Raw genomic sequence first — 16,635 nt, forward strand, 5'->3', positions numbered from 1 at the left:
TGATAAAATGGGTTTAAATAACAGTACCGTATTTTGCAGACCATAAGGTGCACCGGATTATAAGGCGCACTGCAGATTTGTGAGAAAATTTAAGGATTTTAAGTGCGCCTTATAGTTTGAAAAATGCAGTTAAAAAGGAGAGGGTTGCGTTGTCTCCTAATGTTTCTGGTTTAGAGCGGCAAGATATGGGGGGTGCGTTCAAGTTAAAGAACGGCGGATGCAGATTCCAGTTTGAATTGTTTATTGAGGTTCACAGTTCCTTTCCATCCAGTTCGAATACATATGCATTGTTATAAACTGTCAATTGTGAATTTGGATTGTGGATTGTGGTCTGAAAATATAATAAACAAATAATCATCAGTACAATAATCATTATAACCCATAACTGAATGACAACAGCAACTACAAATAAAGAACCGTCTTCAGTTAACAGAATATCCCCAAAAGTCACATAACCTTGTATGTGCAGCTCTCAATCAGCGCTAATGAGCACACTGAATCATACATCGCTCTAATAAAGGAAAACATCAATGCATACAAGTAAATACGTTCAGAAGGACTCAAACTACTTAATAAAGTTATCAAACTCACCTTCTGGCATTTACACACGATAAAACTAAGGAATACAAGTGAACCCATTCTCCACGTTACTGCACCGAGGGAGAAGAGCAACGGCAGAAAATGTCTGCTCCGCATCGCACCTGTGGTGCATTCAAAGGACTCATGTAAAGCTACAATGAGTTCAATAACATAGGAAATTCCAAACTCACGATAAACCAAACACAATGCTACATATCAACCAAACTAACAGTGTGGGCTTTCTAACACAGCCGCCCCCGACTGTCGACACAGACAGTCGAATCCAGTTAGGAAGGTCACTCAGCCCGTTAAGTCATCCTCTTCATCTTCGAACTTAGGGAGCGCCACTAGACGAGCAACCGGCCTAATATAAGTCCGATCCTTGACCTTAACGGCAGCAGTCCGGATGCGTCCATCGGCTCCAGGATAAGTAGTCGTCACCTTCCCAACAGGCCACGAAGCTCTCGGAAGCTGGGGATCGACAATGAGAACTACTTGGTTTGGAGTGAGGCATTTCCCATCTCTCAGCCACTTCTGTCTCTCCTGCAGGCTGGGTAAATAGTGACTGATGAATCGGGACCAAAAATGGTCGACAAGAACTTGGCTATGCCTCCATCGTCGCTTGCCGAGCAGGTCACTTTGATCATACATGACTTGAGGGAGTGATGCATCATAACGTCCCATCAGCAGGATACTGGGTGTAATAGGATCTGGATCTGCTATAGCCGTGGATACATAGCCTAGAGGCTTGGCATTCAAAATGCCCTCCACTTCTACTAGAACTGTGCGAAACACAGTTTCTGGGAGAGTCTGCTCCTTAAGCACAACTTTAAGAGCAGTCTTAACTGACCTCACTTCTCTCTCCCATGCTCCGCCGAAATGTGGAGCGCTGGGGGGATTGAAACAGAATGCAATCTGCTGTTCTGCCAACTGTTCCTTTAACTGAGGAGCTAAGGTCTCGAAGGCCTCATGCAGCTCTCGAGCTCCTCCAACAAAGTTGGTGCCATTGTCGCACAGAAGCTCCTTAGGTTTACCTCTTCTGGCGACAAAGCGCCTTAGGGCCATCAGGAATGCATCTGCATCAAGATTCTCCAGGAGGTCTAAATGTATACAGCGGGTGGTCATACATTTGAAGATTATGCCCCAACGTTTCTCCATTCTCCGTCCTATCTTCACGGTAAAGGGACCGAAACAATCAACACCAGTTGAATAAAATGGCGGCTTATACAGGCGCAGTCGAGCTGGTGGCAAATCCGCCATCTTGGGGACAGAAGGGTTGGCGCGCCATGCTTGACACTTCATACAGTGGCTCTGATATCTTTTGACTGCTTCTCTCCCCCGCAGAATCCAGAAGCGGCGTCGCAGTTCAGCCAACACCCGTTCAGGTCCAGGATGTAGAAGGGTCTCATCAAAGTCTTGGATGAGGAGCTTCGTCAGGGGGTGTTTAGGATCCAATACGATAGGATCAATGGTGTCCCACTCTAGCTGCTCTGCTCTCCTTAATCTCCCTCCAACTCTGAGAAGTCCTGTTCCTTTATCATATTCAGGGGATAAAGAACTCAAACAGCTGCTGGTGGGTAAAGGTCTGTCAGACATGAGGGTCCGGACCTCCTCTGGGAATGACTCCAACTGTGCCTGCTTTAGGAGGAGGTTCTCAGCTTGAATGTAGTCGGGTGCTTCATAGGATGAGCTGGAGTCCTGCTCAGCCGCCCCATGAAGGGTCCTGGTTGTTGCCTGTATGAGGTCCTTCCACGTGGAGAACATGCTGACATCTGGTAGCTGAGAGTGGGAGTTTAATGTCACATGTCCACAGAAAGAAGATTTCCTCAACTCACCGTCCTCAAGTTCTGGACAGGAAGTTGGGCTGGTAGGCCAATGTTCCTCTTTAAGTCGTAGGAAATCAGGACCTTGATGCCAACGATGTGGTCGAGACAGCTCTTTCAATGTCTTACCCCTCGTTATGTCGTCAGCGGGGTTATTGCCACTGTCCACATATCTCCAGTTGCTCACATCAGTGAGGCTCTGAATCTCTGCCACTCGTGTCCCCACGAAAACCTTGTAGTGGCAAGATTCTGACTTGATCCAATGGAGAACTGTAGTGGAGTCTGACCAGAGAACAACACTTCTGATGGGTAAGGTAAGCTCACTTTGAAGGACATTAGCTAATTGTGCACCAGTAAGAGCAGCACTTAACTCTAGCCGTGGCATGGACAATTGCTTCTTGGGAGCTACCCGTGATCTGGCCAGGACAAAGGATGTATAAACTTTCCCTTGAGCGTCTTCTGTTCGCAAATAGGCAACAGATCCATATGCTCTCTCTGAGGCATCGCAGAAAATGTGAATGTCTCTACTTGAGGTAGATGAATCAGCTGATTCTGGTGCGTAACATCTTGGAATCTCCATCTGAAGAAGATCAGGAATTTCTTGCATCCAAGCAATCCATCGGTCATGAAGGCTCTGTGGCTGGATCGGCTCATCCCACCCGAGCTGTTCCTTCCAGAGATCCTGTACCAAAATCTTGGCCCTCGTGGTGAAGGGTACAATATATCCGAGTGGATCGTATTGGCAGGCAAGCACTTTGTAGACGTTCCTCAATGTGGGTTCAATTTGCTCTACAGGCCGATGTTTGTACTTCAGGGAGTCACGTAGACAATCCCAAGACAGTCCAAGGGTTGATTCTTGAAGACTTGCGCTGTGTTGAGAAAGCCATAAATCACTGCTCTCAGACCGGATATCGGATGGGAGATGTTCAATCACATCTGGAACGTTGCTGGCCCACTGGCGTATCTCGAAACCTCCAGTGTGGAGCAGCTGGCGTAGACCATCAACTAGTTCTTTAGCTTCTTCCTTCGAATGTGTGCTGCGGAGACAGTTATCCACATAGAATGACTGCTCTACACAATCTACAAGGTCTTGGTTAGACTCACTGTTGTCTTGAACGTGTCGCTGTAAAGCGTAGATGGCACAGCAGGGGCTGCATGTAGTGCCGAATGGAAGAACTTGCCACTCGTAGATCTTTGGCTCTTCATTCCTCTTCATGTCCCGCCAGATGAAGCGCAGGATTGGTTTGTCGGCAGGCAACAGACGTATCTGGTGAAACATACTCTTGATGTCCCCGCTCACTGCAACCGGGTACTGCCGGAACCGAATGAGAACCCCTAGTAAAGAGGGACCTAGGGCAGGTCCAGGGAGGAGAAGATCATTGAGAGACTTCCCTTCATACTGGAAAGAACAGTTGAAGACAATCCTGTCTTTGTTGTTGTGCCGTACCATATGATGGGGTATGAACCAGGATTCGGATGTTGATTTAGCCTCCTCAGGTGCCACTACGGATACATAGCCCATCTCCTCCAGCTTCTTAATTTCCTGACAGTATACCTCAGCACGTTGTGGATCTTTTGCTAGCCTCCTCTCAGTGCTGCGAAGGCCAGGTAATACTGCTTCCATCGGAGCCTGAAGAGTGGTGGAGTTGACTCTGCGAAGCAGCGGGGTAGCATATCGCTTTATCTCGTCTACTGTAACTCTGATGGTTGAGGCCTGAAGGAGGTTGAAAGCCTGCTGATCTTGTTTTGATCTGGTCACCTGCTTACTTACATAAGGCAATGTATCCATCTGCCAAAGTCGCTCCACATTCCTGAAGAGCTCATAGTCCGGTGCGACTGTTGCTGTGAATAGACACTGCTGCTCTGAGTGAGGGATTTGGTCGGTGCTGATAGGACCTTGAAGCGACCAACCAAGCTCAGTGTGGACTGCAATGGGTCCTCCTGGTGGGCCCATACGAACTGGCTCTATGGGTGCCAAGAGATGAGGCATGTCTGATCCTATAAGCAGCAGGGGTTGAATGCGGTCTACAGGAGTCAACGGTACGTTGCTGAGGTGTCTGTGTCTCCGTTGAAGAGTCTTCACTGGGTATGAATGCTCTGAGAGACTCAGATTGTCTGAGGTGAAGGCCTGCTGAATGAAATGCTTCTTCTGAGGCTTGTGTGGGGAAGACACGTGTAAGGCAACTGAAGCACCGTGAAGCTGTACTACCTCATGGTGAACAGTTCGAAGGGTGAGCACCTCATCCTCCGGGGCAAGTTGAAGGCGTTGCACGGCTTGTGGTAAAATGATGCTTCGCTCTGAGCCGTCATCTAGCACTGCATAAGTCTCCAGTACTCTGTCTTTGTTGTGAAGTAAGACCTTTACAACCTTCAGCATCACTTTAGGAGATCTGTTAGGTCTGTCCAAATACACCTTTGTGCTCGGAGCAGCCACCATAAGTACACTCTTCTGGATTTGCTGGACTGCATCATGCAATACTGTCAGATGCTGCTCTTTACAGGTATTACAGGGTCGTTTGAGGGTACAAACCTCTGGCTTGTGAGATCTGCCACATTTCCAGCACCGTTGTCCATCAGATAACCACTGCACAATCTGTCCCGTGCTTAGTTTCTTGAGATCTGTGCAGGCATTCAGGAAATGCTCTGTATTATTGCAATGAGGGCAATATGGTCTAGGCTTTAATGAGGACTTCGGTCTGGCTGAGCTCTCTCTTGAACTTTGATCATTGCTGGCAGTAAAGAAAAATGCTGTCGATTTCTCCTTTGGTCTGTTGGAAGCACGTGGCTCTTTCGTTGTTGGCTTAGAAGCTTCTTGACCATAAAGTGAGGCAGCTCGACCAGCTATACGCTTTGCTTGAGACTTCATCTGTAACCAAGAACTCAGATCTGGTAAGGTATAGGTCTGGTCTGTACCTGTACGAAGAATCCCTTGGTTCAAGCAATGTTCCACGAATCCATCGCGGTAACTTGGCGGCATCTTACTCAGTAGTCGGTCGACGTGCGATCCGCATCGTAGTTCGAACCCATTCTGTCCTTCCAGTGTCCGAAGCATGCCTACTAGGGATTGAATGGACAAGGCAAATGCATCAAATGCTTCAGCGTCTCCAAACTTGATGGCTGGAGCATTTAGTATGGCACCCAATTCACTCTGAACCAGCTGTCGGGGTTGACCATATTTGTCCTGTAGGGCGTGCATGGCCATGGTGTATGGCTTCTGGTCGTGCATGTAGGCTTTAGCTAACTGGAGCGCACTAAATAATTTCAGATGTCCGAGAAGCACTTGATATTTATACTGCTCATTCAGGTGTGGATGGCTGTTCAGCGTATTGTCCAGGGCCATTTTCAATAAAGCAAAGTCACTTTCTTTGCCTGACTCGAAGAATGGAATTAGGGGTTTAGGAATGCTGTAAGATGCTGCAAAGGATGGATACACTTCAGTTGGCTGCGGTTGAGGTGGATCCGATTGAGTCCAAGCCGCAGTGGATGAATGGGACTGTGATGGAAGGGGATGTATTATAGGAGCGGGAGGATCATTAAAGTGTGTTGGACCAGCACACTGAGATGCTGGAGTAAGAACCGATTGTGGGTCTTGAGATGGAGGTCGTGGTGGCATCGTGTGCAGAGCCTGATTCACTTGAGGCAGAGCTGCATGTAGAGCTGAAGGTAAAACCACAGAAGAACCTGGTTGTTGGGTCCCTGTCTCTAGCGCTAAAGCCGTAGGAGGTACGTGAGGTGAAGCTGTGAGCAGCGCCGGCGGTGGGGGTGGAACTGCAGAGAATCCTGCACTAGGCACTGCTGGGATAGCTGAAGGAGGGACTGAAGGAGGTCTTGAAGGTGGAATCACAGGAGGCAATGTCGTGTGGTTGCTCACTTTGCTGTCCTCTGATGAGCCCAGAGAGGTTCTAGATCTATCAGGTTTTGGTGTTTTCTCTTTGAGAAGAGAAGTGACCATTTTAGCTATTTTCAGCTCGTTAGTCGTCCTTTTCAACTTCCGCTGTCTTTCCAATTGTTTTGTCAACAACTCTTGGGTTCTGATGGCTTCATCTTGTAGCCGTTGGGCCTCTCTGGCTTGAGCTTGTAGTCGCTGATATTCCAATTCGACTTGTTGTTCCTCTTCCATGCTTTGCTGCAGCTCCTCAAGCTCCATCTGCCTTACCTGTTCTTCTAACTGGGCTGTTTCCAGTTCTGATAAAACTTTAGAAGGAAATATGCTGGTGGAATAGCGTGATATCCATGTCGATCTGGATTTGGAGCTTCTCCGGGATGAGTGTGTTCCACTGCTACGTGAATGTCGAGAGGAGGGGGCTTCTGGTATGGGTCGGGTTTGTCCCTCTGGAGGGAGAGTTGCAACCACATAGTCGGTTAAGTAGGCTGGAGGCCGTCTCTCTCTCTGCGAAACACGCTGGGGTGCAGATTCAGTCTGGACATCTGTCGGTTCCATATCTGATGGTGCTCTAATCCGGCTCGAAGGACCATAAAAAGGAGAGGGTTGCGTTGTCTCCTAATGTTTCTGGTTTAGAGCGGCAAGATATGGGGGGTGCGTTCAAGTTAAAGAACGGCGGATGCAGATTCCAGTTTGAATTGTTTATTGAGGTTCACAGTTCCTTTCCATCCAGTTCGAATACATATGCATTGTTATAAACTGTCAATTGTGAATTTGGATTGTGGATTGTGGTCTGAAAATATAATAAACAAATAATCATCAGTACAATAATCATTATAACCCATAACTGAATGACAACAGCAACTACAAATAAAGAACCGTCTTCAGTTAACAGAATATCCCCAAAAGTCACATAACCTTGTATGTGCAGCTCTCAATCAGCGCTAATGAGCACACTGAATCATACATCGCTCTAATAAAGGAAAACATCAATGCATACAAGTAAATACGTTCAGAAGGACTCAAACTACTTAATAAAGTTATCAAACTCACCTTCTGGCATTTACACACGATAAAACTAAGGAATACAAGTGAACCCATTCTCCACGTTACTGCACCGAGGGAGAAGAGCAACGGCAGAAAATGTCTGCTCCGCATCGCACCTGTGGTGCATTCAAAGGACTCATGTAAAGCTACAATGAGTTCAATAACATAGGAAATTCCAAACTCACGATAAACCAAACACAATGCTACATATCAACCAAACTAACAGTGTGGGCTTTCTAACAGCAGTAATTTCACAGATTAGCGCCCTTTGTCATGCTATAGTCCTCTGTACTTGTTTACCCAGGTCAGTTTTGTGTTCAAAGAGTAAACGTGGTCTATATTTGCCGCTTGTGCTGGTCACTATATGGCTGACCTACAGACTGTCAGCTTCTTCCGTGATCAGGGTCATAGTTTGCTTTTAGGATGCCTGGTGTTCTTCCCAGCAGGAGAGCCACTAATATTTCCCATCTTTCATGTTTCTCAAAGCAATTTTCACTCGTTATCTGCGTGAATTTAAACTCTTTTTTTCAGTTTTAGTCATTGCTTACACCCAGCAGCAACAGAGCACTGTTAATGTGCTGAATGCATCAAATTCATGGGAGAGAAATGCTAAGAATGCAGCTGCAGGTTTTTTGGGAATGGTCTTCATCCACAATCATTTTCCACTGAGCACTTTCTCCACTAATATCACTTCCTGTAATGATACTTTTGGAGTGCCACCATTTTTCATCATCAAATCAGAGTGCATGGCACGCAAATTGTGTTCCTAGGCCTTAATTTGTATTAAACACTTTTTTTTTTTTAAAAGCACTTAAAATGTTTTATGTGTTTTTAACAGTTTGGGTTAGCAGTAGAGAGCCTTTATATTATGTATAAAGCCCAGAAGTTCAAGTGGTTCCTTTTAAGGGGCTCTCACTATGAGCCAAAACACATGAAATGCAGTGTATTACAACTTGTAGTTTATCACGCTCACAGACTATAATGACTTTAGCGCTTGGGCAGTGGTCTTATTAGTTGCATTAGATGCTTTATTTTGCCTCGTGAACAATATTTCATGAAAAGCATTATCCAGTCACTCACTGGGACACAATCCATCCTCAGTGACTAGTTATGTAATAAGGATTGATATTTATGGCTATGTTGTACAGAGCCAATGGCAGCAGTATGAATGCTGTAAAAGGCAAGTATATGGAGTATCTTTTATAGGGTTTTTACGGTGTTTCCCTCTAACAGGATACAGATAGGCGCTGAAGTGGGCGGTTATAAAGAAGGTCCTGATATTGCTTCTAGATTGGGGACTGTAGCGAATGTCTGTTTAATAAAATTTTCACCCAACGCCACAAAGAACCCGCAGTTTGCTTTGTAATCCAGTAGGTTTCACTCCACAGTTATATTCATTTCTGCAGAAATGCTGCCTGAAATTCATCTGGTAATCACCCGAATGACTTCAAACACGAAGTAACTTAGTAAGCGCGTCTTAAGATAGCAAATTTCTTTGATGTTTTGAAAGTGCGCTTCATTTCATGCAGGCATTAACCCCTTAACTGGCAGCAAAAAAATCACCTGACAAAAACTACATAACACCCCCTGGTTATTATTGGCTCTGAACAACCCATTTCATAGCCTATTAATCGGCTGCGTCTGGTCCGCCGGCCGAATGAAGTGCATTTATATGGCAGGCTAGACCCGCCCATTTTGACTGACACCTCATTCGGCCAATCATGTTAAGAAATGGGTTTCCCAGAGCCAATAATACTCAGAGGGCGTCACGTAGCTTTGTCAGGTGATTTGGTGCAGCCAGTTACATGATTGGCCGAATGACGTGTCAATAAAAATAGGAGGGTCTAGCCTGCCATATAAAAGGGACTACAAACGGCCCGTCACCGGGCCCTTGCCAGTTAAGGGGTTAAAGCAGCTTGGCTGGTCTGTGCTTTGTGACTCGGTGGAAATCTCACAGTGAGGTTTTATTAAAGCCACAGAAACAGCAGCATGAGGACTAGTTGTTTGGATTTTACATCCGAATCGAACTCTTAACTGTCACATAACAAATGCAAAGACATTCTTCAGTATTGTGGAGAACGCTTTTATTCTGATTTATTATAATCACTTCACATTGCTCCATCACTGTGAATCAATGTCTCCAATCCTCCGATGCCAGCTTAATGACCAGCAACTACCATTTGGCAATGTAACTGTTTCTCTTTGCAGAGGATGTCTTAAGAAAGATGAGAGTACAGGGGTGCATGGATTGGAGAGAAGAGGAGACCCCCATCTCTGTGTTTATAGTTATGTAAGATACACGGGGGCTCGTCTGGGTTAAAGTTGTGATTTTTATCCTAAACTGCATCTTTTCCTAAACCTAATGAAATAGTTTTTAACCCCTCAACCAAGCAGGAAATAAAAGCAAAAAGTGAGTGAAAACCAGCTTTTTTTTTTCTCTTTCTAATAATGGAAGCCTCAGGCCCACTTTCTGCTCCATGAAAACCAGGCTTTGTCCCTCATTTTTCATGTCAGCACTTTGCTAGTACACTGCACTCTTTCCTGACACCCAGCTGAGGGCTTCAGCTGGAGGATGGAGCAGGTCTGCTTATTCATGAAGGGATCTGGCTGTGTCCCCTGGAGGCCCACTGGAACAGCAGGCATTATCAGTGGTAAATGGATGTGAAAAGACTTCAGTCAGGACAGCCCCACAGCTGCCTGATTTATGGCTGGCAATGTAACAAACAGTTTGCCGTGTTACCGGCAGGGATATAAGCATTTTCATGGCCACAGTTCAAGTTTATTTCAGCTATAAATTCGAAAAGATATAGAACAAAAAGAGCAGTGAATTTATGACACAGGAGATGTTGTTTGTGAGCTGCCAGGGAAAAGTGTGTTTTAATACCCTCTGGACAAGGATGAATGGTCATTTTGCTCTCTTATCTCAGCTTTTTGTCCAGCACAGCATCAAAATAAATATTAATCTACAATCCAGCAAAAAAAAGGGAAACATTTTTTAAGAGTAGAGGTGTTCTCACCCTGCTTCCCAATGTGAGATTTCAAAAGCTTTTTATCAAAATCAAGTTATGTTGACCCCTCCAACCATGAAGATCTCTGAACCAGGACCAGGCTATATCTGTTAGATAAACACAAGTGGTGCGATTTTTCAAATGCTGCCAAGTGAGGCGCATTTAGTGAAGAGGACGCCTGGTGTTACTATTACTGAAAGTGGTATAACAATCCCTTCATTTCTGTTGTATCAGAATCAGTACAGTTAGGAATTTTGCCAACAGGATCAATAACAATGGTGTCATGGATCGAGAGATGCTGGTTAACATGAGTGTTTAAGGACACCGAGCAATCAAAGAGAAAACCCCAGATTCCACATTGATACATGCAGCAGAGGGCTGGGCCCCTAGAGTTTCTAGAGGAGCAATTAGAACTGCTATCTCATCAAAACTGAGCTGTTAAAAAAAGCTGTTGTCCAGGCCGTTCATTAGCTTTGATAACTCATACACCTGTAAGAAAAATAAAGTTGGATGTCATCTGGAAATGAGTTGTATGTTAAAGCTCCAGGACCGAGCGCTGCGTGATGCCAAGGACAGTGGGGAGGAATTGGATACAAAGTCTCCAATACAGACAGTAAAATTTCTGTCTATGAAATAAGATTCTATCAATTCTAACGCTTTAAATGAAATCCTCATCCACTTATGTAACCTCTTAAATCATTGCAGCAATTCCCAGACTTAAGACTGCTGTGGCCAGTTTCAAAATATGAAGATTTCCTGCAGTTCACCCAAGCCTCATGTCACAACTCTGATCATCACACAAGCTCAAGTATTTACTTTTTTTTTTTTTTGCAATTTTAAATTGATTTTTCGTGGCCCACCAGAGTGTTTCAGCCCACACTTTGGGCATCACTGACTTACTTTTTCAAACACTCTGAGGTCTAGTAATACTAAGACTGAACTTATTTTTACTTTTCCTCATCTTATTTTGAATGTGTTTTTTTTTTTTAAATTGTTATCAAATATTTTAATGTGTTTCTTTGTAACTTCAAAAGTAAAATTGCTATTACTTTATTTAATTAGAATTTTGTTAGGCCTAGGCAACAAAAATACTTGTTTATACTGAGTTAGTACTAAAAAAATACTCGCTTTTACATAATTAACCTTGCACACTCCAAAATGACACTGAAGGATTCGCAGTCCATTAACATGATAAAGGTTCCACACCTGAGTCACAGTGAGTGCCAGAGCACAGGAGGAGTAGCAGCAATCTTCCACTTCAGCTTATTAATCAACCAAAGACCCAGACAGAGTTTTAATTCATTTTTAAAGCCTGACCCTCAGACTCACAAACCAGTTTTATTTTCCTTCCCACTGTCATCAAGTGCTTACTCATAGGGGGTCATTCTGATTGTTGGGTTTTCTCCATAATTATTGTAGGGTCTTTAACTTACAATATAAAGCACTTTGAGGTGACTGTTGTGATTTGGTGCTCTATAAATTTGAACTGAACTGAACAGAATTGAATTGAATTTGTTATCTATCGTCCACCTGGCCCTTACTCAGAGTGTCTGTCTGATTTAGTGCTCAGTTCATCTAAAATTAAATGAGTGATTTTAGCATCCACGTAGATGCTTATAAAACGACACTGTGTTTAATATATTATTAGACTTAATTGGATTCTCTAGAAATGTAAATGAGCCCACCCACCACTTGAATCGCACTCTGGATCCTGTTCTGATATGTGGCATAGAAACTGAACATTTAACAGCATTCCCTGAAAACCCTCTTTTGCCTGATCACTTCTTAATAACATTTAAATTTATAATAATGAATTACACAGCAGTGGGGAATAAATTTCAATACAGTAGATGTCTTTCTGAAAGTGCTGTAACTAAATTTAAGGATATAATTCCTCCACTGTTATCTTCTTCAATGCCATGTGCCAACAAAATTCAGTTACCTAAACTGTACTCCCACAAAGGTTGATTATCTTGTTAATAGTGTTACATCCTCACCACGTGTGACTCTGGATACTGTGCTTGACTCCCTGGTATAACTTACAAACGCACAGCTTTAAAGCAGATAACCCATAAGCTGGAGGGAAAATGGCATCTTGCTCATTTTTGAACAGAATCTAATTTAAAATCCTTCTCCTCACATACAAGGATACGAATAATCAGGCCCCATCTTATCTCAAAGACCTTATAGCACTGTATCACGCCAACAGAGCACTTCGCTCTCAGACTGCTGGCTTACTTGTGGTTCCTAGGATACTTAAGATTAGAATGGGAGGCAGAGCCTTCAGCTTTCAGGCCCCACTTCTGTGGAACCAGCTCCCAGCTTGGATTCAGGAGACAGACACCCTCTCTATTTTTAAGATTAGGCTTAAAACTTTCCTTTATGATAAAGCTTATAGTTAGGGCTGGATCAGGTGACCCTGAACCATCCCTTTGTTATGCTGCTATAGGCCTAGTCTGCTGGGGGCCTGGAATGTCTCTTCTTCTCTCACCTCTTTTCACTCTGTGTTGATACCCCACTCTGCATTTGATCATTAGTTATTATTAATCTCTGTCTCTCCTCCACAGTGTGTCTTTTGTTCTTTCTCCTTCCCCTCACCCCCAGCTGGTCGCGGCAGATGACTGCCCCTCCCTGAGCCTGGTTCTGCTGGAGGTTTCTTCCTGTTAAAAGTGGGTTTTTCCTTCCCACTGTCACCAAGTGCTGCTCATAGGGGGTCATCTGATTATTGGGGCTTTCTCTGTATTATTGTAGGGTCTTTGCTCTACAATATAAAGTGCCTTGAGGTAATTGTTGTTGTTGGCACTGTATAAATGAAATTGAATTGAATTGATTGTAACTAGGAGGGCGTGAGACAGAGCTTAACAGTCTGACTAAAACTTCTAAAATCACTTCTCCAATGAGCAGGTGTCTGCTGTACAATCGAAGCCCTTCTTGACTGCTGAATACTTGTTGCATAATTCAGTGTGTCAGATGAGGGGACACTGTGTTTCCTGTATATGCTCTGTTGCAGGAGCTGTTAGGTCTGATGGCATGCTTTCCAGCTCCCCCATGGAGAGGCAGCAGATTAATGAAAGTGATTAACCTCAGTGTGAATCACAAACAGCAGGCCAGATAAAGGGAGGTGACAGGGTCTGAATTCAGCTTCTCTTTCTCCTTTATTGCTCATTAGGGAGTACAGACTGTAATCAGCCCGACATTTATTGGCTGCTCTACAGTCTGCAGGACAGGATCGCAGTTCTGCACCGGTTTCCAGGATCCCTGTGGTCTGGTGAGCTGGCTGGAGTGAAGCTAGACATTAGACAGGAAAATTAATTGTTTGATTAGTTTTACCTTATCTTGTTCAGTGCATCGGAGAGTAGAAGCATCCACCTGGATGTCCTGTGTGAGGTATCCAGTCCAAACCTCTGTTAATGATATCTGTCACTTCCAGATATTCATTTCAGTTCAGTTTTATTTGTATTGAAGTTTCTCGTGTGACATCATGCCTATACTGCCAATAGCAATATAACTAAGGCAGTCAGAATGATTCAGAAATGACTCATGGTTCCTCCCAGTATAAATAACTATTTATTATTTAATTACCTTTCGACTCTAATAATACATTTCCTTTGTTTGATTTTTTCCCCCCATACATCAATATGCCTTTGCAGTAACAGAAACCAGCTTTCAGTCTTATCCTGCTCTCTGTGATCATTTTCATTGGCTTTTAATGGAGCCAAATATATAAAATAGTTATTTAATCATGAGTAGCTGATTAAAGATCAAGCCTCATGAATACTTAGTTGACCATCAGTCATTACAGAGCCTCTGAGCTGCAGATAAAATTATTATTTTATGAGTAGAGTAAATAAAAATCTGGTCAAGGACAGCAGCTGTGCTGTGAGATCAGCTTCACCGACATTTAAAATGTGTGATAACAGAGAGAAAAAAAAGGTTGTCATAGTCAATGCAGCCTAAAAGCATCTGTTCCTGTCTCAGTGAACTGCTGTATTAATGCCTGTTAAACACACAAAAAAGTGGACAAAACAAACTACATTAGAAATTTGACACTGAAGTTGGTCTTGGCCTTTTAGTTGTAATTAAATAGGACAGTTGTACAGTAGACAGGGAAGTGAGGGGAATGATGTACAGCAAACAGCTCAGGGCAAACTCAAACCTGGGGCACTGCAGCGAGGACTCTTACCCTTGGTTCATGGATTGCATGCTCAACCAGGTGAGCTATAGTGGCACCATATACACACATTCATTCTGAAATATGGTAGAAAAAATCACGTATTTGGGATTCTTTTGGTTTTAAACCAGCGACCCAAATAAAAAAATTAGATGAAGGATGCCATGTAGCTTCTATGTAAAAACATGTGAGGTCAACACATGCCACTAGGTGAGACAGGGTGCTGAACCTGTAGCATGTTGGTGTCAGTGAAAAAGCAGAAATCCACTTGCTAGGTAGCTGTTAGCTCAGAAATGTGTCAGATCCAGGAATGGAGATTCTTACATTGTTGTTTTTGCTCCAAATGACTTAAAACTGACCTGGAACTACATTTGGAAGTCATAGTGGTGAAAATCTCAGTTGGTGTTTGCGTACAGCTCTCCACTCTAACTCAATGCACCAAAAACACAGGAGTAAAGACGGTGACTCCTGAGATAGCAAGAATATTCTGATTTTATAGAAGTCTATGATAAAATGACTCTACAGCTCACCTGATCAGTAACCTTAGTAAAAGCTATCCTTATGTACCTGTACCTTTATTTTACACAAAGCTGTATGGCTCTAGCTTCTCTTTGATGTAAAATGTGGCCTTACACAATGCTGTTTTGAGTTATGAAATGCTGCAACACTTTAAATGTTTAGTCTAAAGTCACCTTGTCTGTATCAGACATAGAAAAATAAGGCTGCACCAGGCATTATTTTTCATGTTAAAAAAACACACAAACAGTGTTCAGTTTGATTCGTCTATGATTCTGTCTGATAAGCGATAAGCAAAGCTGTTCTACAGACAGCAGGTAGCGAGGCTGATAAGCAGGACTGTGGCAGTTCGCAGTTGTTGGATTGTCTTAAGAAGAAGCTGACAGTTGTTGCTAGCCTTTTCGTGACTGATAGAAAACCATTGAGCTCTGAAATCCTGAACAGAAACAGGCCCAAATGTCTCTCTGCTGCTGCCAAAAACCATGTTCCTGCAAAACTGACAGCTTCACCACAACACACACCCTCAATGCATCGCAGTACAAAAGAAACTCCCAGCAGAGTTCACTTTCACTTATTTTCACTGCCACTCCACTGCTATTTCTCACAGGAATTTATTTTATTATTCTCACTTTTTTTTTTTTTTTTGCTTCATAGTCCTTAAGATTTCTGGAGTAAGTAATAAAAGATAACTTGCTTGACAGGCTTTTTAACCATAGAGTGTATCTTAAGGATGGATGCAGTGACTGTGATGGCACTCATTCATTAGTGAAGTACTGTTGTGAAATCTCAAGCTGATGGTTTTCGTTGTCGGCATCTTGGTGTTTTGAAACGGTATGTGATGAGCGACGGGTGGATTTGACTAAGAAACTGACGAATACTGCAGACTAATAGGCTAGCAAGTTGTCAATCCATCTTTTTGACTCTAATTGGGATCATAATTTATGAAAAGATTTTAATTTTGTTGTGAACAAGACTTGAAACTAGCATATGAGACCATGAACTCATCAAGTGTTTGCTCTGTCTGCTTTCCTGGTGTTTGTTTGGCTGCTAGTTTAGCATTCACATCACTTCTACTTTCTCATGCTGTCACACTCAAAGTTGACATCATCACTCTAGTCCAATCATCTTTCTGCCTGCCTTCAGCCAATCAGCCTCCACTCTGTGTATTTTAAATCTCACTGCTTACCCATCGTTCTCCTTGCAGACTCTTTGGTGCAACCCGCCCTCCCCATCTCCACCTCATCAAAGTTACTCAGTACGACATCCAAGCCTCCATCTTTATCTTCGCCACCACCAGCGTCTAGACTCCGGGGGGGTCCTGCCCTAATTCCTATCACTGCTGGGATTCTGTTCTGCTTCGATGGGCCATTGGAGTCTAATTGCCAAATAGCTTAATTGAATTCTGTATATCTGTATAAATCATGTCAAATCCCTCCTGATGATCTCTCTTTATTGAAATCCTTTAGAAAGATGTTTTCTAATTCAAAAATTCTCAATAGCTTCAGAATGATCTTAGGTCAGGGACAATTTGCTGACCCAAGTGGAGGAGCTTAAGTATCTCAGGGTCTTGTTCATGAGTGGGGGGGGGGGGGGGGGGGGGGGGGGGGG

The 16,635-nt window shown here is 43.6% G+C and overlaps 1 protein-coding gene across 1 annotated transcript in view; it reads left to right on the plus strand.

Annotated features, from left to right (window-relative positions):
• Window positions 1–16,635, plus strand: part of ptprfa (protein tyrosine phosphatase receptor type Fa) — a 374,997-nt gene that overhangs the window by 18,568 nt on the left and 339,794 nt on the right. The gene's annotated exons all lie outside the window — the stretch shown is intronic.

This window comes from Archocentrus centrarchus, chromosome 4, assembly GCF_007364275.1.
Source record: "Archocentrus centrarchus isolate MPI-CPG fArcCen1 chromosome 4, fArcCen1, whole genome shotgun sequence".
NCBI classification, from domain to species: domain Eukaryota; kingdom Metazoa; phylum Chordata; class Actinopteri; order Cichliformes; family Cichlidae; genus Archocentrus; species Archocentrus centrarchus.